Raw genomic sequence first — 20,960 nt, 5'->3', positions numbered from 1 at the left:
CAATATTAAATTATTTCCTCTAATTAATCCCCTTTTAATGTGCACGAATTTCGTGCACCGGGCCACTAGTGTTTAGTAGAAGAACACCCTTCCTTTTACCAAACAGAACCCACCCTCCCCTCATTCCTATGGCTTCCCTGCCTAGCCGCAGATTCTTCGCTGTGGCTGCTTGCAGCAGGCCTGCCTCCATTGGTCCAGGCAATCTATTGATTACATGCAGACTTTTACTGTTCAGCTATAAAATGCACAATAAAGGGGGAAGGATTGAAACGGTCCGAATCATCCCGTATCGTTTCTCACACTCAGTCCCCCATGTTTTTGCGGCGCTCAAACCCAGGAAATTGTTTTGAGAGCGTTGAGCTTCCTTTCTCCCGCCTGGCAATGGTCCCATGTTTCAAAGGAATCATTTCCTAGAATTTTATTGGCGTATTTTTCAATGGGCTTATCTGCATCCCTGTTTTCTTATTTGTGACCCAGTTATGTCTAAGAGGAGATGAAAATTCTCCATCATTTCCTCCTAAGACCTAGTTTTTGGCCTCACACGACCCTCCGCAGGATCGTCCGCCGCCCGTCCCCTGCCAGCTTCAGGTCCCATGTCGAGGTCGCCTACCTTCCTAACAACCTGTTGACTCCCACAGAACCCAGCAGGCCGGCCTCAGGGTTCCAGCCCCGCGTTGACGCAGAACGAGCGAGGGCCTGCCAGCACCCTGAGCTTGAGGAGGGGTGTCGGCTACGGCTGCATGTGGCTTCCGTACCCGAGACTCCGCGTTAGACGGGGAGCTGAAGTGCTTTTTCCATCTCTGGTACGAAGGGAGCTGAGCCCACCACCGGGGCTGCTCAGGCGCCCCAGGAGCCCCAAGGAGCTGAGCGTTTTGGGGCCCAGCCCGCGACTTCCAGTGTCTCCCACAGAGGCAGCCCCCTGCCCCTCTCATCGGGGCGCAGCGGGCACAGTCCAGCTGCTGATGTGGTCTCTTGTTATGGGGAGAGGAGGAGCTGCCAGCACGGTCCACGGAGGGCGCATCGCTCACATCTGGGGACCAGAGCAAGGGAAGGGGCCTGGGCGGTGTTTAGTGAGGAAGGAAGAGGGGGTGGTGCTGGGCAGCCAACCAGGGGAAGGGACGTGCCGGGAAGAAGGCGTCCCTGCTCTCACGGACTCGGCACCACTTGGACCCGCCACCGCGGGCTCCTCCTTGTCACACCCACACGACTCAGAGCTGGAGGTCACATGTGGTGACCCCACTACAGGGCCACACAGCCCCGGAGCTGCGGAGGCAGGAGACGGGAGGGAATGCTGCGGGCAGGAGTGCGGGAGGCTGACGCTCCCCTCCCCGAGGCCCTCCCGCAGATGGTGCACACCACAGCCACGCACAGGGAGGTGAACGGCGATGCCCAGGGCGAATGTGGTGGAACCAGCCCCCCTGGGCCCTGCCCCCCTCCGCATCCTGCAGGTCACGGCGCCAGGAACAAGGCCCTGCGTCCCCGGCTGCACGCCCTCACCCCTGGGCGGTGCCCGGGTGCCGCCTGGGTCGCTGCCTCAGGGTCTCCCTCTGGGCTTCAGGCTTTGAGAGCCCCTCTTTCCGGCAGTCCCAGTCTCCCCTCACGTCTGGTGACGTGTTCACTTGACCTGGTGCATCCGACAGGGGCAGGGCAGGAAACAGGGACCAAACTCGAGGGTCAGGGCTCTAACCTGGGCTGGCCAAGGTGAGGAGCCACCCCCTCCCCCCTCCCCTCCCCCCGAATGCTGTTGCTTTGGTTCAAGTCTCGGTGAAGGTGACCTGACAGGAGCTGGGGACTCGTCGGTCGGTCGAGGAGTACAGCCACAGTCCACCTCTGGCCGGGTCGGGGGACGGCTGTGGCCCTGCCGACACCCCCCTTGTTCAAATACAGTCGCCCATGCCTGCCTAGAGGCCTGCTCCCGGCACTACGCAGGGTGGAGGGCTGGCCGGGGGCTGTGGCTTCCCTGGGACGCTTTTCCCCCTCTGGCAGTCTGTGCATCTCTCCGCCTCAGGTTACAGCTTCCACAGCTCAGAGCCAGTCCTTGCACCCCATCTCCAAAGCACTTCCTCCTCTCCCTGGGCCCACCCAGTCCCACCCACCAGCTAGCTGTCACTCACACAGCAGGTTTCCCTTTGAACCCGGCTGCTGGGAACCAACCTACAGCTCCGCCTGCAGCTCCTCTTGGTGGAGGATCGTGTTTGGTGCTATGTCCCTTCAGCTTCTCCCTGGCTCACTGCATTTTCTTATTCCTTCTTTTAACTCATGGACACATTTCTCACATCAGAGCACGAGGACCCCTAGATCAGGTCTCCCACCCTTGGCCCTATTGACACTCTGGGCCCCAGGGTTCTCTGCTGGGAATGGGGACTTAGTGTCTTTATTCACTGGTTTTATCTGTGGGGGCGCCCTGTGCATTGCAGGATGTTCAGCAGCGTCTCTGGCCTCTACCTGCTGGATACCAGTGCACCGCCCCCCCCCCCCCCCAACATCAATGCCAGTGTCTCCCGGGGGCAGCCTCTGCTGAGAACCTTGCTACAGGCGAGTGAGTGAGGCGAGAGGTGCCGGAGGGGGAGCAAATCTGAGCCCCAATATGGCACCTCTATGCATTGTTCTACCACACTGGGAAAGGCATTTTGAGAATGCTTTCTTCAAAATATATTTTTATCGATTTCAGAGAGGAAGGGAGAGGAAGAGAGAGAAACATCAGCGATGAGAGAATCATGGACCGGCTGCCTCCTGCACGCCCCCCACTGGGGATGGAGCCCACAACCCGGGCCTGTGCCCTGACTGGGAATTGAACTGTGACCTCCTGGTTCAAGGTCAACGCTCAACCCCTGAGCCGCGCTGGCCGAATCCCCTGCGGCGTCAGGACGCTTCCTGGGGGCTCTGTGCACCTGTCCGTGTTCTGCTCCAGCCCCCCCTTTCTTCCCCTCTCACCTCCCCCACGAGGTGCCGAGCACTCAGGCTGCACCCCAAATCCTACGGTCTCCCTTTCTACCGCCAAGCACCCATTACGAGTGAGGTCTGCGTAGGCACAGAGCGTATGTGTCCATATAGCTGTATGAAGTCCAATTTCCAGCATTGGCCTGAGAGAATAACCATTCCTCTACCTCGGCGTATAAATAAATACGTACAGCAGGAGGGAACCTGGACTGAGGGCCGTCTCAAGGGTCGTCTCTGACCAAGGAGGTGGACACAGGTTTAAAATGAAAGTTTTATTTATCTGAACTTTCCTCTAAGGCAGCCGTGGGCAAACTACGGCCCGTGGGCCAGATCCGGCCCGTTCGGCTGTTCTATCCGGCCCACGGAGCCGAAAGAGCGGAGGGTTCTCTTGCTCTCCCCTCCGCTCCTTTACTTTGAATTTATATTAGTTCACACAAACACTCCATCCATGCTTTTGTTCCGGCCCTCCGGTCCAGTTTAAGAACCCATTGTGGCCGAAACCGGTTTGGCTCAGTGGATAGAGCGTCGGCCTGTGGACTGAAAGGTCCCGGGTTTGATTCCAGTCAAGGGCACGTACCTTGGTTGCGGGCACATCCCCAGTGGGTGGTGTGCAGGAGGCAGCTGATCGATGTTTCTCTCTCATCGATGTTTCTAACTCTCTATCCCTCTTCCTTCCTCTCTGTAAAAAATCAATAAAATATATTAAAAAAAAAAAAAGAACCCATTGTGGCCCTCGAGTCAAAAAGATTGCCCACCCCTGCTCTAAGCCCCGATCCTTGTGGTTCTTCTTAAAAATTTAACCGCATTTTCAAGCTCGATCCCATCATCAGATATTTTCTTTAACCAAAACACCCCAAACTTAGTGGCTTAAAACAACAATCATTTTATTATTATTATTATTTAATCCTCATCTGAGGATATTTTTAGAGAGAGAGTGAAAGAAGGGAAGAGAGACAGACAGAGAAACACTGATGTGAGACACATTGATTGGGCAACCTAGGAATGTGCCCTTGACCGGAATCGAACCCAGGACCCTTCAGCCTGCAGGCCAATGCTCTACCACTGAGCCAAACCGGCGAGGGCCACAACCATTTTATCATCTCACTAGCGGCCCAGCGCGTGATTTGAAATCGCGTGGCGCTGCCCACGCTCGAGTGGCCAGTCTGGCCCTGCCTCCCTCTCTGGCCCTTGAAGCAGCCGTGGCCACTGCTGATCAGGCCCTCCCCCCCCCCCCCTCCCGTGCAGGTGCACAGAGGCCCCTGCCCCGACGCTGCGCGCACAACCTTCTCCTGTCCAGTCGGCCCATTGCGGCGTCCCAGTTAATTAGCATATTTCTCTTAATTAGCATATGTTATATATATAGATGATTCTGTGAGTTGACGGGCTGGGCTGGGGGCTCTTATGGCTGGGGCTGGAGTCAGGTGAGCGTGGCTGGACCACGACAGGAAGGGGGCTCACACACCCCTGATGCTGGCTTTGAACGTGGCTGGACCACGACAGGACGGGGGCTCACACACACCTGATGCTGGCTCAGGCTGGCTGCTGAGCGAGAGGTCACAGTGCTCCTTGCTGGCTGCTCACAGCTGGGGGTGGGAGGTGGCTGTTGGAGAGGGGGAGTCCCAGAGAGACTGTTTGGGGGAAGAAGTAGAAGATGCCAGTTTTCCTCGAGACCTGCCCCGGCATCCCTCCTGGTGCTCCGTGGTCCACGCAGTTACAGGCCTGCCCGAGCCAACAGCCTGGACATCAAACTCCGCTCCTGATGGGGGAGGGACAGACTCTGGCGGTCACCTCTAGGCTGCCAGGCTTCAACAGATTTTTGAAATGTTCCCCTCCTTGGGCCCCTCTCCCCCCTCCCCCCCTGAACTCCCAAGCTGAAGGCAAAATCCCTTCCAAGTCCTGCGGGCCGCAGGGTGGTGACGTCAGGGGGTGACGTCAGGCGGTGGCTTGGGGTCGCACAGGCTTTGCCGCTTTGACGGGAGCATCTCCTCGTAGAGATGCCACTTTACTTCGGGAGCCACTGGGCGCCTCCGCAGCTCAACCTTAATACTGACCAGGCGACAGGATAGTGAAGACCTGGGGGTGGGGGTGGGTGCTGGGGGGGGGGGCTGGGGGATATCTGTAACACTATCAATAAAAAATACATTTAAAAATAAAAAAATAAAACTGACGCTGGATAAAGACCAGCATGAGCAGCAGAGGACAAAAGCAGCCGCAGCGCCAAGGGCACACCTGGGTCTCGGTGCGACGGAGGGGCTGCTGGGTGCTGTCTGGGTCTGGGTGCTGTCTGGGTCCGGGGTGCTGCCTGGGTCCGGGGTGCTGCCTGGGTCCGGGTGCTGCCTGGGTCCGGGTGCTGCCTGGGTCTGGGTGCTGTCTGGGTCCGGGGTGCACGAGGCGCTCTCCTGCCCGTCCGAGCTGCAGTTCCCAGCTTACCCGGGCGCTGCCCACCTGCTGACCGGGGGCTGCGCGCTGCCCGCGCTCCCGCCAGCGACCCAAGAGGCTGGGGACCACGTGTCCACGCCCGTCCCGCCGCTCTGACCGCGGGAGTCCGGGCTCTCGGGGGGAGAGTGGCAGGGAAGGGGGGGCTTTGCCCCTTTGGGGAAGCCGGGCATCACGAGCGCCGAGGGCCCGTCAGCCTCCTCCTCTCCGCTCCCAACAGCTGGCTGAGCGCACCCCGTCGCCGCCTCCCGAGCCCGGCCCCTCCCCATGCCTGCGCGCTCCCTCCGCGACCCCAGCGTGGGCTTCAGGCGGCGCAGGTGCAGCACCCGGAGCACCTTCAGCCGCCGGGACTCCGGACTCCCGGGCTGCGGGGCGGGGCCTCGCGAGGCGGGCCTGGGGGCGGGGCCTCCAGCGAGGGCGGGGCCTCCAGCAAGGGCGGTGCGAAACATCGCGAGGCGGGCATGGGGGCGGGGCCTAGGCGCCCCGGGGAGGGCGGGCCGGGGTATCGCGAGGAGGGCCAAGGGGGCGGGACCTCGAGAGGGGGCGTGGCCTCGGCGCCCGGAGGCGGCGGCGGCGGCTGCTGAGGAGAAAGAAGGGGAGCGAGCGGCTGGCCGCGGGGAGCCGGTGAGTCACCTGACCGCTGCCCGCCCGCCGTCCGTCCGTCCGGCTCGCTTGCTGCCGTCAGTCGGGCCGCGCTGCGTCTCGGCTCCGGTGAGTGGCTTGGTCGCCCCACGCCCTTCCCCGGAGGGTTCCGGCGTCCGCGGTGCGGGCTGCGGGCCTGTGCGGGAGGCTGCCTGCGGGGCGGGGGCGGAGGCGGCCGGGGTTCCTGGAAGTGGCCGCGTCCGCCGGAAGGAGGACCCGCCGGCCCTCTGTGGACCGGCCGTGCCGTCCTTCATCGGGCGGGTGGGGGGTACGTGCCGGGCCGCGGTCCGGGGGCCCCTGCCCAGCCCGCCCGCCCGTCCCTGGTCCCGCCCCAGCCTGCCCGGCTCCGCGCGGTCCTCCTGCCCCTCCGGCACCGTCGCCCCCGGAGGGGTACGCTCGGGTCTCAGGGAGGGCTCGGCCGGACGGTCCGGCGGCGGGGGAGCGCGGACTGCGGGGACGGGGACGGGGACGAGCGCGGGGAAGGGACAGGCTGCGTTAGGGACGCCGACCCGGCAGAGGGGCCGGTGCCGGTGCCGGGCTGACCCCGGCGGTGCCTTCCGTCCGGGCTCTCAGGCGGAGCGAGCGCCGGGGCGCTTCGCGGGGCCGGGCGGGCCGTTTCCTCCGGGTGCGGGGCCGGCCGGGCGGGCGGGCGGCGCGGTGCTGGGACTGAAGCCTGAGCAGAGACCGCGGTGACTCAGCCCCGAGGAGGCCGCCTGGCGTGGGGACGGCCGCGCGCTGGGTGTTGCTCGCACCCACGGCCGAGTCCGGGGTTTACCGGGGTTCGGCGTGTCGGTTGGGTAACAAGGTAGGACGGGTCCTTCGAAAGTTGGGCTGCTGAGTCATTTGTCCCAGCCCGAGAGGTAATTGGGAACAGCTGGTGTGGGTGCTCGTCACGTGCCTCCACGCGCGAGGGGTTGCCCGGCTGCCGGGGACCGGGCCGGGGTGTCGGGTGCAGGTAAGCGGTGAAGCGCGGGATCAGCTCGGGGAGGGGCCCGGCGGCTCGGGCGGGTGCAGCCGAGCAGCCTCCTGCCCAGGCGGAGGGAATTCCTGCCGGAGGGGCGAACCGACGCAGGAATAACCCAGTAGCTAAGTGTTGCAAAATATTTTCTCCTCGCATGTACTTAGTTTTTTGTTTCCCTTTTGTGGTTTTGTTGTTGCGAGGCTTATGCATTTCAAAAAGCGAACTTAATTTGTTCTTCTTAAAGGTTTGTTTATGAGAGCCAGGACTTCCTCCTGGTGTGCGTGGCCCGGCGGGGCGTGCTGCCCTGGTGGGTCCCCTTGGGCGGGCCGGGCCGGGCCTGGAAAGGGCCGTCCAGGAAAGCAGGCCTTTACCTGTCTCCTCTCCGTTGTGACGTGTGTCCTCACGAATCAGACCCCCGTCTGTGCTTTGCAGATGGCCCAGGCTCACGGCCCCCCCATTGCTGACCAAGTGTGGGAGCTGGAAACGGGGAGCGGGATCCGCTCCTCACCTGTGGTCCCAAGATGACTAAGCCTTGGATGGTGGTTTGTTTAAAACATTTGCGTTTGAGACAACAACAGCCACCCTTTAATTTTGTTGTTCTAAGTTTGGGACTAGAGGAGATTAGAAATCATGATCTTTTATTTTTGGTTTCTAAGGTGAGGTGCAGAATGATTCATTTGGAAGAAAATAGGAAAACGTTGACATTGAATTTTTACTTTTCTGTAAGATAAGAAAGACGTGAACTTCAAGACGCAGATGAGCAGAGGACATGCCTATAGTGTGGGTGCATGGCCCACTTTTTCTTCGGGGACATAAAGGGTTTATTAACCACTGCCAAAACACTCACCAACTGGAGCACCCTTTTTGAAAAACACCACACACCTGATTTCCTGATTCTTTCAAAATGTTCTTAATATTCATTTAATTTTTATTTCAAATGCAGTTCTATTCTTCTTATATTTTAAAGATTAGAAGCTTGAGTGTAAATTTCTTACTACATTGTTGACCTCGGGGAAAGGAAATAAAAAAAGGCAGATTTGCCCATTACATGTGATACCATGTGGTTTGAATTTGGAGACGAGGCAGGGGGTTGGTCTAGTCACTATGTGTATGTGACCTGCAGTGTGGTAAAATGTGAAAGGATCCAGTGGGGACACCTGAAGAGAATCTATGCATTGGAGTGTGATTTAGATAAAATTTAAAAAATTACTCTGTACCTGTGGCTCCTTGTAAATCTGCATTTTGGGGCCATGTGAACACTCCTTGAACAGTGATTAATGAGACCACATATTCAGCAGGTCACTTGGCAAGTGGCATTTCCCGCCTGAGGATAATGTGCTTGACTCAGAAAATGGACCTGGTGGGCATGCTGGGGATGGAGTATTTACCATTTGACTGATGTTCTGTTAGAGGGAGAATTGCTTCAACTCTCAAACTTGCATTTCCTGAGGGTTCTCCTAAATGGAGGGTGTATTTTATGTGGTGGAATTGATTTATGAAATTATTTTGATTAAAAATATATGCCAAATAAGGTAATCTACTGGGGCCCAAGATACGATACTTTGAGCACAATTTGCCAGATCCACGACCTTTGGAGAGTAAATACTTCAGGGCTGCAGATAAAATATAGACTTTCACCAGCATGAAAGCTGGGCTGGGGCCTGCTCAGTGCGTGGCATTACAGAGCTGGCCCGGCTCCCGAACCCTGGGCAGACGTGCAGGAAGCACAGGGTTAAAAGTGGTCTGGAGCCAGGCTGCCAGGTCTGTTCCGGCTTTGGAGCCTTGGGAAGGTCCTGCGTTCAGTTGGGCCTCCATTTCTCAGCTGTCAAATGGGGATGACGGGGATAGAATGCACACCACAGACAGTCTGCCAATTGAATGCGTTGACGTGTTAGTGGTTGAACATCCATACATGTTAGGTGTTATCTGTCTTCAAAATCAGGGAAGTGCCTGGTTGCACAGCCAGCCTTGGCAGCCTCCTTGGGCTGAGTTGCAGCTGCAGATTAGGAGGGAGGTGGAGGCGAGCACGTGTGTGAGCCACAGGTTTCTGCTGCTGGAGAACCAGCTCCTGGGACCGTGCTGATAGGTCAGACCCCCACTTCCCAGGCCAGGAGAATAGCAGCTGCGGTGAAGTGCTCGAGGCAGCCCTGGCCAGCGACTTGGAATTGGCTGTGGAAGAAATAGAGGCACTTCCATCTGCATGTGGTCTCTTCTCCACGTGGAGGTTAAGATCGTTGTGGTTGGCAGGTTCAGTAGTCTGTCCACTCCCTCCCGCTCAGTCACATGGGACAGAACTCATTTCTTGATTGTCTTTCCTGGGCAGTTAGTTGGGAACATTTGGAATGTAAACTTACCTGCCAGTTACGTCTAAGTATTATATTTTCTTTCAGTGACATGCCTATGCTAATACAGAACAATGATCCGTGATACAGGGTGGTCGTTTTAGATGGGGCTTCTTGCACCTGTTAGTAATTGGAAAGGGTGGGAAGATGTTTTCTGGCTCACCTCCTGTGGAGGTTGGGGTGCCTTGGCTGGGTTTGGTCAGCAAACTGTTGGTTGCTGTGCTGGTTGTACAATATGGATTCATTTTAGTTCTGTGGTTTTGAAACGTGGGCATTTAAAAAAGTGAGACCATTATGTGTTGTGTCTATTAAGCTGTGTTAAATGTTATCGAGTTGAAACTCTTGATCATTTAGAATTCTTTCTGTTTTCATTATTGGTGTAAATATTGAGGAAGCAGCTGGACTTAAATCATTCTTTTAGTTCATCTCCTGAGATAGAAAATTTGTCTTGTGGCTTTTTTTTTTTTTTTTTTACCTATAATTGATCTGGAATTGAATTGAACCACATATCATTTGGATTGTCTAGGTGTTACCTCTGATGCATGTAATAGTTTTCCTTTAATATCATCATTCTTCTAGAACTGGCCCTTATTTTGTACAAAACAGGGATAGTTTAGAGAACATGAATCCTATATAATAAAAGGGTAATATGCACATTGACCGAACGGCGGAATGACCGGTCGCTGTGAGGTGCACTGACCACCAATGCAGGCACTCAATGCAGGAGCTGTTCCCTGGTGGTCAGTGTGCTCCCACAGGGGGAGCGCCGCTCAGCCAGAAGCAGGGCTGATGGCGGAGGAGCGCAGTGGTGGTGGCGGGAGCCTCTGCGGTGGTGCTAAGGATGTCCTACTGCCGGCTTAGGCAGGGAGTGGGCCTAAGCTGTCAGTCAGCCATCCCCGAGGGCTTCCCGAGGGCTTCCGGACTGCTGCGAGAGGGCACAGGCCGGGCTGAGGGACCCCCTTCCCGCAGTGCACAGTGTCGCGCACCGGGCCTCTGGCAGGATCACAAAGCTGCCCCTAAGCAAACAAAAGGAGCCAAGAGCATGTGCTGCCAGCACCTTGTTACTGACGGGCTAGGATGGCTGTGGGCCTGCGGCAGAGATGGTGGCTGCTGGCTCCGCTCTCGGGACTGGCCCGTTTACAGAGTGCTACCTGGAGCAGCTGAAGCTGTGCAAACCATGTTCCCTTAAAGCAGAGCTTTAAACCATTTTCTTAACTCAAGGGAACATTTTTGTAATAAAATTATTCCCAGCTTCTATCTGGTAAAGTTATTTTCACTTTTTTGTTTGTCATTGCTTAGATTGGATCAGTTCTAGTGGACAGTTTTACTTCCCTATCCCCCATTAAAGTGGAATTACACTGAAAAGTGTTTCATATGGGGGTAATTTTTTCAATATCCGCCTCCAAGGTTGTGGACGGACTAGTTTAGTAAGGGAAATGCCTTGCTCCCCTCTCCTCCTGTTTCTCATGGATTTCTTTTTTTTACTGACTTGTCTTCATCCTCTTGGATTCCCAGCGTAGATGTTTTGACTTAAGGAGGTGAACTCATGAAGTGGGGAGACCCCTGGTGCCCTCCTACCCTTATGCCGCTCTCCTCCTCGGAAGTGTGCCGCCTGCTTGGAGAGCCAGAAAAGTAGCGAAGGGACTCTCCGAATGAATCACCCATCTCCATCGGAGAACTTGTTAGAAAGTGTGCAGCTTTCAACGATTTATTACTCTTTCAGTACATTCATTGGGTTGTAACTTTCGGTGGTTCTTCTGTAGTAAGACTTTTTTGGTAAGACCGTGATTTCATTAGTGTGTATTTTGCACTTAAGTATTATTTTAAACATGCCACGTGCCTGTCAAATCTTGGCCCAGGACACTTTTCATTCTCAAGATACCTGACGTCTCCTTATTTACTCTGTGTTTCTGAGAAGTATTCCAAGAATGGTTCAGGGCTCTCCTCAAGACAGAATTTTTCACTTAAATTAGAAAGAGAAGAAAGAAAAAAAAAGGCATTGGCCCTTTTAATCACCTTTTTCCAGTTAGTAAAGACTTGAAGTGGAAAAGCATTTTTCCCAGATGACTAGGGTTGCAAACCTTCATTCCCATCTGTGAGCCAGAGAACCCAAAGTCAGTGCCAGTCAGGGATGAGGCTGTCGTTACTGTCCTTCTGTCTACTTAATTGGCTCTTGGTGGGAAAGGACTGTCACACATACCATTAAAACTCCAGGTACATTTCTTTTTGTTTCGAAAGGTGTTTGGCCTCTGGGGGCATGCCTGTTGCCATTGGCCGAGCTGCTTGTCTGTTTCTGACCTCAGGAGCCGGACCACTTCCTCTGTGGGCCAGGCTGGGGGCTGCTCCCCGAGGCAGGAGCGGACTCCAGCCCCTCCCTGCCGTTGCCCCACAGACCTCAGTGTGGAAGGCCCTCCCCCCCTGCTGAGGGGACCTGGAGCGGCCCCCTACTCCCGGAAAGGAAAGAAGAGTCGTCTTTAAGGTGAAGGCACTCCAGTCTCTGCCGTGCCTCTGCCCCAGCCTCACACACCGGCACGTACAGCTTTGGTGTGTGGGGGTGGGGTTGCTCACTTCGTTTCAGTGTTCGTGGTGTGCTTACATGCTTGCTATCCGGCTTACGTTTGTGTATGGATTGCCAGTATCTGCTCATGAAGCACATGTGCCAGGAACTTGGGCAGATGCTGGCAACACTGGCCTTTTCGGAAGTCCTGGTCTAGTAGACGAGAAGCCGACACGTAGCGTGTTCCTTGCGCAATGGCAGCCTGTGACGTGTGCCTTGGAACCTTGGGAGGTGAGAAGCGCGGGTTTGGGAAACCAGGAAAGCAATAGGAGTGTCAGTGATGAATGAATAGTTTAGGGAGGAAACAGCTTGTTTTGACAACTCTTTTGAGAAGCTTAGCAATGAAGAAGAATAGAGCGATGGATGTTAGCAGTGCGGGGGGGGGGGGGGGTGGGTGTTGGGTCAGAATGGTTGTGTGTCGGTGTATGTAGTATTTAAAAATAAGGTCAGTGGGAAAAGGTTGAGGATGTAGATTTGTTTTTCTTTGTCTTGTGATTGCAAGATGTCGGCCACAAGTTCAGGTGTCAGCAGTAAATATGACAAAGTTTCTTGGAAGAAGACTATTTTTCCTGGGCTGTCCTGTCTTTTTATCCGTGAGAAATCTTTCCCAGAAGCCTCGTAGAAGATGCATCCCGGCCCCTCCTCTTGGAGGTTCCTGGGCCAACACTGCCCATCAGCCAGGAGCTGAGTCCCAGGGGCCAGGCAGCACTGGGATTGCCTGGAGTGGCTCGCGATTCATTTGAGCTGGGACTGGAGACTCCCCAGAAACACATGGCTCAGGTGGAGAGTGCGTTTGTGGGCGCAGTCAGGGTGGGTTAGGATGAGGATGAGCGGTGCTGGGCGGCGGGTCTTCCCGGCCTGCTGCTGGCCCACCCCTGCCCACACACACTGCCCAGGGCAGAGAAGGTGTGCTTGCCTTTGGATTAGGAACTTTAGGGGACTTCCCCCTTCCACCGCACCACATTTTCTACAACGACCAAGTACTGCTTTTACAATCACATCAAATACATGTTTTATTTAAAAACTAGAGGCCCAGTGCATGAAATTCATGCACGGTAGGGTCCCTAGCACTTCTGGCTGCTGGCTGCCGGCAGGGGCCTCCCTTTGTTCTGTGCCACCCCCTGGTGGTCAGCGCACGTCATAGTGAGCGATCAGACTCCCTGTCGGTCAAACTCCCGAGGGGACACTTTGCATATTAGGCTTTTATATGTATAGATTATTTAAAAATTAAAAGTGCTCTTTCTACCCAAGCAAGTATGTTACATATGGAAAGAATATACTTAATTCAGAACTCAAAGCAGTCCAAAGCTCTTTGCCCTCTCTGAATGCTTTCAGGGTAAGGAGGATAGATGCTATCTTGCCACCTCTCGTTGTGTATGTACCAGGTGAACCACGCTCTCTTAGCCGCGGGCATGCCCACCTGCGATGGCTGTGGCTCTCACCTGAATATGCTGGGTTCATGGACTGGATGGCGAGGATTCTGCGGAACTCAGGTCCTAGAAAAGACTTGTCATATGGCCAAAATATTTTTTTGTCTCAATTAAAAAAAACATCAGTATTTACCTATTCAGTTTCTCAAATAATGTCTGAACCGAGGAATATTTCACCTTTTAACAGGCCTCGCATTATTATTTGACTAAGTCTTGGGATGGTTATATTTTGGAAAGTAGCCATTGAGAGCTTAGGTGGAAAGTCTGTGTTTTGGAGATGGCAGTTTGACTCCCAAGTTACTAGGTGTACCGGTTAATAATGCGGATTTTGTAATCAAAGAAAACACGGTAATTTCAAGAGAAACATCAAAAGTGCTTTATTCAAAGTAATGTCCATCACTAGCTACACATTTCCCCATTTTTCAGGTAATTTGTGGATACTGTCCCAATAGAACTTCTTTTGTTTTGAGGCAAACCATTCAGAGATTCATTTTTCCACTTCTTCGTACCTTTTGAAGGGCTGCTCAGAAAGTGTGTGTGCCATCGATCAGAACAAGTGGTCATCTGAAGGAGCAAGGTCTGGTGAATGTGGTGGGTGGGTTAATACTTCCCAGGCAATATTTTTTAACGTGTCTTTAACTGGTTTTGAAGTGTGTGATGGTGTGTCATCATGAAGCAAAATCACTTTGCTGTGTCTTCTGGCCCATTCTGGTCGTTTTATGATCAAAGCATGGTTCAAATTGGTTATTTGTTGTCGGTAGTGATCAGTATCAACAGTTTCACCTGGTTTTAGAAGCTCATAATACACCACACCTTCCTGATCCCACCAAACGCAGAGCATTGTCTTCTTTCCGAAGCGATTTGGCCTTGCAGTCGATGTTGATGGTTGACCTGGATCAACCCATGATTTTGTGCGTTTGGGATTCTCAAAATAAATCCACTTTTCATCGCCAGTCACAATTCGATGCAAAAAAAGACTTTCTTTCGTGCTGTTGAAGCAACATTTTACTGATGACTTTCTGGTTTTCTATTTGTCTTTCACTCAGTTGACGTGGCACCCATTTTCCTTCCTTTAAAATCTTTCCCATTACTTGTAAAAGATCGGAAATTGTTGCTGAGCAATGTTTAATCTTTCTGCAAGTTGTTTTTGAGTTTGACCCGCATCTTCATCCAATAATGCTTGTCATTGTTGGTCTTCAACCTTTTTGGTTGACCTGGATGTTCTTTGCCTTTTACATTGAAATCATCACTTTTAAAGCATTTAAACCAGCGTTCACAAGTACCTTGAGATGGAGCATGTTCACCATAAGTTTCCCGAAGTATTCAGCAGCACTTTTCTTCAAAATAAAGTAATTAATTAAAACTTCCCGCAAATGCTCTTTTTTTGACACGAAATTTGACATTTTTAAGTGTAAAAAATATCTATGATGTTAACACCTTCAGCAAATTTGACGTATGAAGTTTTGAAGCTTGTTGACAATACAACAAAATAGCATACATATCAAATCGCATCTATATCAACATATGTGTAACTCCATCTAGTGAAAAAAATCCGCATTATTAACCGGTACAGCTGGTACCATAAATGAACTGGACTCCAGCGGTTTAGGTTTAGCTGTGGATATTGAGATACTGTAGGTCTGTGGAACTGTCAGGGACTCGTGGATTAGGTTTTTTAAAACAATATTTCTACCTAAATAAAGTTTCAATTCTGTGATTCATGCGGTGTTCTGATTGCTCACTGTAACTGCTGCCTTATTTAATTAAAATGTTACTTAATTAACTTTTTTTTTTTGAGTGGCTTAAACAGTAGGAATTTATTGTCTGTATAAACTCTGGAGGCCAGAGGTACCAAATCAAGGTCTTGGGAGGATTTGTTCCTTCGGAGGGCTGTGGGGGTGACTCTGTTCCACTCCTCTTCCCTAGCTTTATGTGAACTTTTTTTACTCTTAATCCTTTTTTTGTGACTCAAATTTCTTATGAGTTGGAGCAAGGTGGTGTGTAAGGAATGGCTGGGCACTTGAAGGGCGCTTTTCAGATACTTAGCATACTTGTCAGCTCCTAGTGCTGACTCCATTCTGTTCCAGGGCTTCCGCTTCCTCTGGGCAATCAGAAATAAGTAATTTGGATTATGGTTATAATGTTTACAGTTTGAAAACAAAAGGATATATGAAGCATCTTCAATATTTTAATTTAAATGTAGGGCATGGACACTAATGCTCTGGATTGGAAGTAACTTTTAGTGAAATATCTGGCATACTTCCCTCGAGTTTCCCTATGTAGTTGGGTGTAACTACAGAATCTGAGAGAAGCTCAGCATAGTTCAGCGTCAGGTTCCTCTTAGCACTATGTGAGATGTTTATGTCACCCGAGAAGTGTTAATAACAAATGAGTTAACCAGATATTGAGTAATAAGGGGAACTTTGGCATTTCTTAAATGCCCTTTTAATCTGCTTAACACAAATGAGGATACTTGTGGCATTTCCATCTATTCCTTGTTCTTCCACCTCTCTTTACTTTTATCTCCCCCGCCCCAACAACAACAGCAACACACACACACACACACACACACACACACACACACACATTTAGATTATGGAACATACTTGAAATGTAATATTTGGACCGGGGGCAGAAGACCCTTTCAACCTTGAACTGGGGGTTTCAGTTTCTTCATCTGTAACAAGTGGGGAAGTGGGTCAGACTGGTTGAATGTGCTCTTTTAACTAGAAAATCTTTAGCCTTGTGAAATTAGCAATCATCTTGAGCAGAATTGTGCAGTTTTAAAATTTTCTTTTTACCTTGTTGAGATCTTTAAATTTTTATTTTAAAACTAGAGGCCCGGTGCATGAAATTCGTGCACTGGGGGCGGGGGTTGTCCCTCAACCCAGCCTGTGCCCTCTCGCAGTACAGGAGTCCTTGGGGGATCTCTGACTGACTGGCAGTCGGACATCCTTACTGCTGCCGTGGAGGCGGGAGAGGCTCCCGCCGCCTTCGCTGTGCTCACCAGCCGTGAGTCCAGCTTCTGGCTGAGTTGCGCTCCCCCTGTGGGAGTGCACTGACCACCAGGGGACAACTCTTGCATTGAGCGTCTGCCCCCTGGTGGTCAGTGCACCTCATAGCAACTGGTTGTTCTGCTGTTCGGTTGATTTGCATATTAGTCTTTTATTAGATAGGATGCGTATTAGTCTTTTATTATATAGGAAGTTTAGGAAGCTCTGCATTTTGTAACTTAATTCTTGGGTTTGTAGAGCCTTTTAAAATGCAATTTTCTTTTTTTTTTAAAATCAAGTTTTTATTAGTTTTAGAGACAGGAAGGGAGAGGGGGGGAGAGAAACATTGATGTGAGAGAGGGACATCAACGATTGCCTCTCTTTCACATGCACCCTGACCAGGGATCAAACCTGCACCTTTTGGTGCATGGGGCGACACTCAACCAACTGAGCCACACCAGCTAGGGCGTAAAATGAGGTTTTATTTTGGTCACTTGCTTAATAATGGCAGTAATAGTGACAAAATGTTGATCTTGTGCCAAGCTTGGTGCTATTAAATGTGCCAAACCATCCACTCCTTAGAGTAAGTGGTGGTGCTTCTCTTAGGGGACCCGAGTGTGGAGTCAGTGTTTGACAGAAGATCGCAGTTGGAAATACCGGCAAAGCCTCAGTTGTATCCACGTACCCCTGCTCGTCCCACACTGTCCTGCTGACAGTGTTAAAGCGACCTGAACTTGGTTTTCTCCTGCACTTCGTAATTCTGTGTATGTGTCAGCACCTCATTGTCTTCAGAGGCTTTGTGGGGTGAGGGGAGCCGCCTGCTTATTCATGGTGGCACCGGACTCGGTGGTCTTTCCCCTTCTTTCTTTAGCAGGGTTCTCTTTTCCCAGGTCAGATCACCATCCTGTTCTAGCTTGCTGCACAACTTAATTTTCTTCTGTGACTGCTGTGAAGGTATCAGTGGAGGCTACTGTATTTTAGAGGCACCCGTGAATTCTCTACATAGTGACAAGCCACTACCCACTGATAATGGGCGGGAAGAGTAATGGACTTGAGAGTGTTCAGGACAATAAAAATAAATGTGAACTGCATTTTTAATGAAGGCACCTTTTTTGTTTATAGTCACTGCTTATTTTTAACATTTTTCTGATTGCAAAGTAATGGGTGTTTATGGTTAAGCATTTAAATGCAGAAATAGACAAAAATTACCTAGGTGGAACCATTGTTACTGTTTTGATGTGTGTCCTGACTAAAGGTGGAGGAACCAAGGTTTGTGGATATGTTAGCTCTGAGGTGCCTTTGAGACACACAAGTCGTATGGGAGTGCAGCTGGTCACGTGGGGTCCTGGTTGGACCACATGTAGATGATGAGAGGGGACTGCAGACCAGGCGTGAGCATGTCCCTGTGGTCTGGGTGAGCTCACCGGGGAGTGTGTGCAGAGGGGAGGAGAGCCTGGCAGGTGGCTCTCTTGGTTGGAGCGCGGTCCTGTGCACCGAGAGGTGGCGGGTTCGATTCCCCGTCAGGGCACATGCCTAGGTTGCAGGTTTAGTTCTGGTCGGGGTGTGTACAGGAGGCAGCCAGTTGATGTTTCTCTTTCACATGATGTTTCTCTGTCTCACTCTCTCTTTCTTAAATCAATAAACATATCCTTCAGGTGAGGATTAAAAAAAAGGGAGAAATTTAAGGATTAAGCCCTGGGCTCTCCAGCATTTAGAGGTTTGGAAGAGGAGGAGGATCCCCCAAAGAAAGGGGGTAGGTGGTGCCAGTACGATGGCATGTTGGGACTGGGGTACCTGGAAGCCGAATGAAGGAAGGATGCAGGGAGGGGATGGCTCATCTGGACCCCTGCTGAACGCTGTGAGAGAAACGGGGGGTTTGCCATTGGCGGAGGGGAGGCCATCGAGCCTCCGAGTGGTTTTCCTGGCGTGGAGGGAAAAGCCTGATGTGGGCTCAGGACGTCAGGAAGACGGAAGTGGGGATGCTGTGAATATAAACGGCTCTTTTTGGGAGTTCACCAAAGGGGAGCAGAGATTTTATTGTAGGTAGCAGGGTCTCGGAAAGGTCAAGACATTTTATTTTAAGAGAAGAGTCATTTCAAAAAGAAAATGAGAGGAGTCATTGCAGTATGTTTTGTATGATAATGGGAATGCTGTTTATTCATTTTCTTCTCATCTTGTCTTGGTGAGACTGTGCTGAGTTGGTCCAGTTGATTGGCCTTCTCAAAGAATTAGCTCGTGGTTTAATGAACAGTTCTACCAAAAGCAGACACACAGCTGCACTGGGTGAGGGGCTCTGCTGGTGAGTGCAGAGGTTCCCTCAGGTGCGGGAAGGTGGGCCCGGGCATCACAGCTCCTCCCTCCCTCCCAGGGCACCCACACGTGCTGTCAGCATAAATATTAAATCCAAACAGGAGCTCCTACTCTGTTTTTTCTACCTCCTCCATCTCTTAGTTTCTATGTCAGAGCTAAGATTTTAGGTAGAGGTTGTTTTTTTTTTCCACTTATCAAATTCCTTTTCAGTTTGTAGAATCTTTAAAAAGTTGCATTAAGACTCGAACCAAGTTATCAACAATTTGGACTTAACCCAGTTTTACTTTTTTGGTTTGCTATCTATTTAAACAGCTTTTTTAGTTTGGGTTTTTAGTCAAAGTAATACATGTTGTTTTTAAAAAATACAGAGACTTATCCTAAAGCAGCCTCATCTGTTGCACCCCATCCCACCTCTAATTCTGCTTCATGGTTAATATTCATGTTTGTTTATTTTTGCTATTTACTTCTTTTGGTGCTTACTTACCTCTGTGTCTCTAAGATGTTTATACTTCATTTATTTATGAACTTAAGACATTATCTGTTGGTTTCCTGTTATCCTGAATGTTGATTTTTGTTTGCTTCTACCATCCCTCCCACCTGTATTTATAATTATTTTATTCCTGTTCTTGGTCAAGTCTGTAAATCGAAATTAATATATATCTTTTTTACTTTGGCCTCATTAATCTAAGGAAGTACCTTCTTGACTTTGGATATTGTAAGTCGTTAGACGGACCTCCTTTCTTTTCAGTTCTCTCTGGTCCCACCTCCCGACCTGTCAGTGTTACTTTTATTTTGTCAGGGTTCCTAGTACTGCCTTCCCGTCCGGTAGCTGTCACTGAGTCCCGTCTTACTGTCTGTTCTGAAAACCAGTCAGCGTTCATGTTGTGTCTGTGCTGCTGGGCAGGGAAGCTGAGCAGCGAGTGTTCCCTTTCCCACAGCCTCACCGTCTCCTGTGCCTCTCAAAACCAGGTTAATGTTTAAAAAGCCAACTTCATGTTTACAGAGTAGAAAACCAGAGAGTGACGTTAAACAAAAATGAAAGGACTTGGGAGTAAATGTGACAGAAGATACTCTGTACCAGAGATGTTGGAATACTGCTGAGGGAAATTAAAGAAGACCTAGGTAAATGGGAGATAAGCATGTTCGTGCATCAGGAAACTCCATTTGTTAGGTCTTGGTTTTCCCTAAGGGGTATATAGATTCATTGCCATCCTAGGAAAATTCTCCTGGCTCTTACCACTCACTCAGCAGGAAGAAGAGAATAGCCCAGTTGAAAATAGACAGGAGACTGGAACAGACGTTTCACAAAAGAAGACACACACCTGGCCAGTAAACACACATAAAGACAGGGTGTTCAGCATCACTAGCCATGGGGCCTGCAAACTAACACCACAGGGAGAGAGTGCTGTGTGCTTATTAGGCAGCGAAGGTGAAAGATCCCGCAGTCCCAGGCTTGGTGGAAGCGAGGAGCAGCTGGAACCTTCAGACATCGCCGGCAGCAATGTCACATGACACCATTGCTTAGGGAAAGCGGTTTAGCCTTTTCTAAGAAGTTAAACACAAATCCACTGTAGCACTCAGCTCTCCACTCCTAGATATTTATTTGCACAAGAGAATGAAGTGCATGTCCCTTCAGATGTTCACTGAAGCTTTATCACAGAAACCCCAAACTGGAAACAGCGCAATTGTCCATGTTTATTACAGTTGTCCACCAGTAGTGAATGGATAAACAAATGGTGGAATATCCGTGTAATGGAATATTATTTAGCAACAAAAACAAACCAACCACTGATGTACACAGTATGATTGTCATAAGCTGAGAGAAAGAAACCTGAAACCAGAGAACACGGTGTGTGATTTCATTTATATCGAGATCAGAGAAAATGCATAAAGAAATAGTTGGTACCCAGAGCCAGGGAAACAGGAAGGAGAGATCTCAAGGGGCCTGTGGAATTTTGAGGAGTGATGGGTGTTTCTAGTCTTGATCGTGGTGGTAGTTTTGTGCACATATACCAGTGTCAAAACTCACTGAACTGTACACTTTAAATAGTGCAGTTTGTTCTACGTAATCATAACTCAAAGTTGAGAAATAAAATAGTGACCCTGAAACATCAATCAGAAAGAATATGTGCACCCCTATGTTCATAGCAGCGTTATTGACAGTAGCTAAGATCTGGAAACAGCCCAAGTGCCCATCAGTAGGAGTGGATAAAAAAAACTGGTGCATTTACACCATGGAACACTACGCAGCTGTGAAAAAGAAGGATCTCTCACCCTTTGAGACAGCGTGGAGGGACCTAGGGAGTATTATGCTGAGCGAAATACGTCCGTCAGAGAAAGACAAGGATC

At 51.0% G+C, this 20,960-nt stretch overlaps 1 protein-coding gene and 1 long non-coding RNA gene across 3 annotated transcripts in view; one reads left to right on the top strand and one right to left on the bottom strand.

Moving 5' to 3' along the window:
* Positions 1-3,801: 3,801 nt before the first annotated feature.
* On the bottom strand, positions 3,802-6,326 carry LOC308239698. Its single transcript, XR_013959763.1, has 3 exons — positions 5,170-6,326; positions 4,460-4,696; positions 3,802-3,851 (listed from the first exon to the last, which is right to left on the bottom strand). It is a non-coding gene; the product is annotated as an uncharacterized lncRNA (long non-coding RNA).
* BACH1 (BTB domain and CNC homolog 1) overlaps positions 5,933-20,960 on the top strand; it is a 33,096-nt gene continuing 18,068 nt past the window's right edge. For both annotated transcript variants that reach the window (XM_080652488.1, XM_080652487.1), the window contains exon 1: positions 5,933-6,087. The gene's annotated coding sequence lies outside the window, so the exon portion shown is untranslated. The remainder of the gene's footprint in view (positions 6,088-20,960) is intronic.

This window comes from Plecotus auritus (assembly GCF_963455305.1).
Source record: "Plecotus auritus genome assembly, chromosome: 2".
NCBI classification, from domain to species: domain Eukaryota; kingdom Metazoa; phylum Chordata; class Mammalia; order Chiroptera; family Vespertilionidae; genus Plecotus; species Plecotus auritus.
The sequence above is the reverse complement of the archived record's forward strand: the minus strand, read 5'-3'. Positions and strand labels throughout refer to the sequence as shown.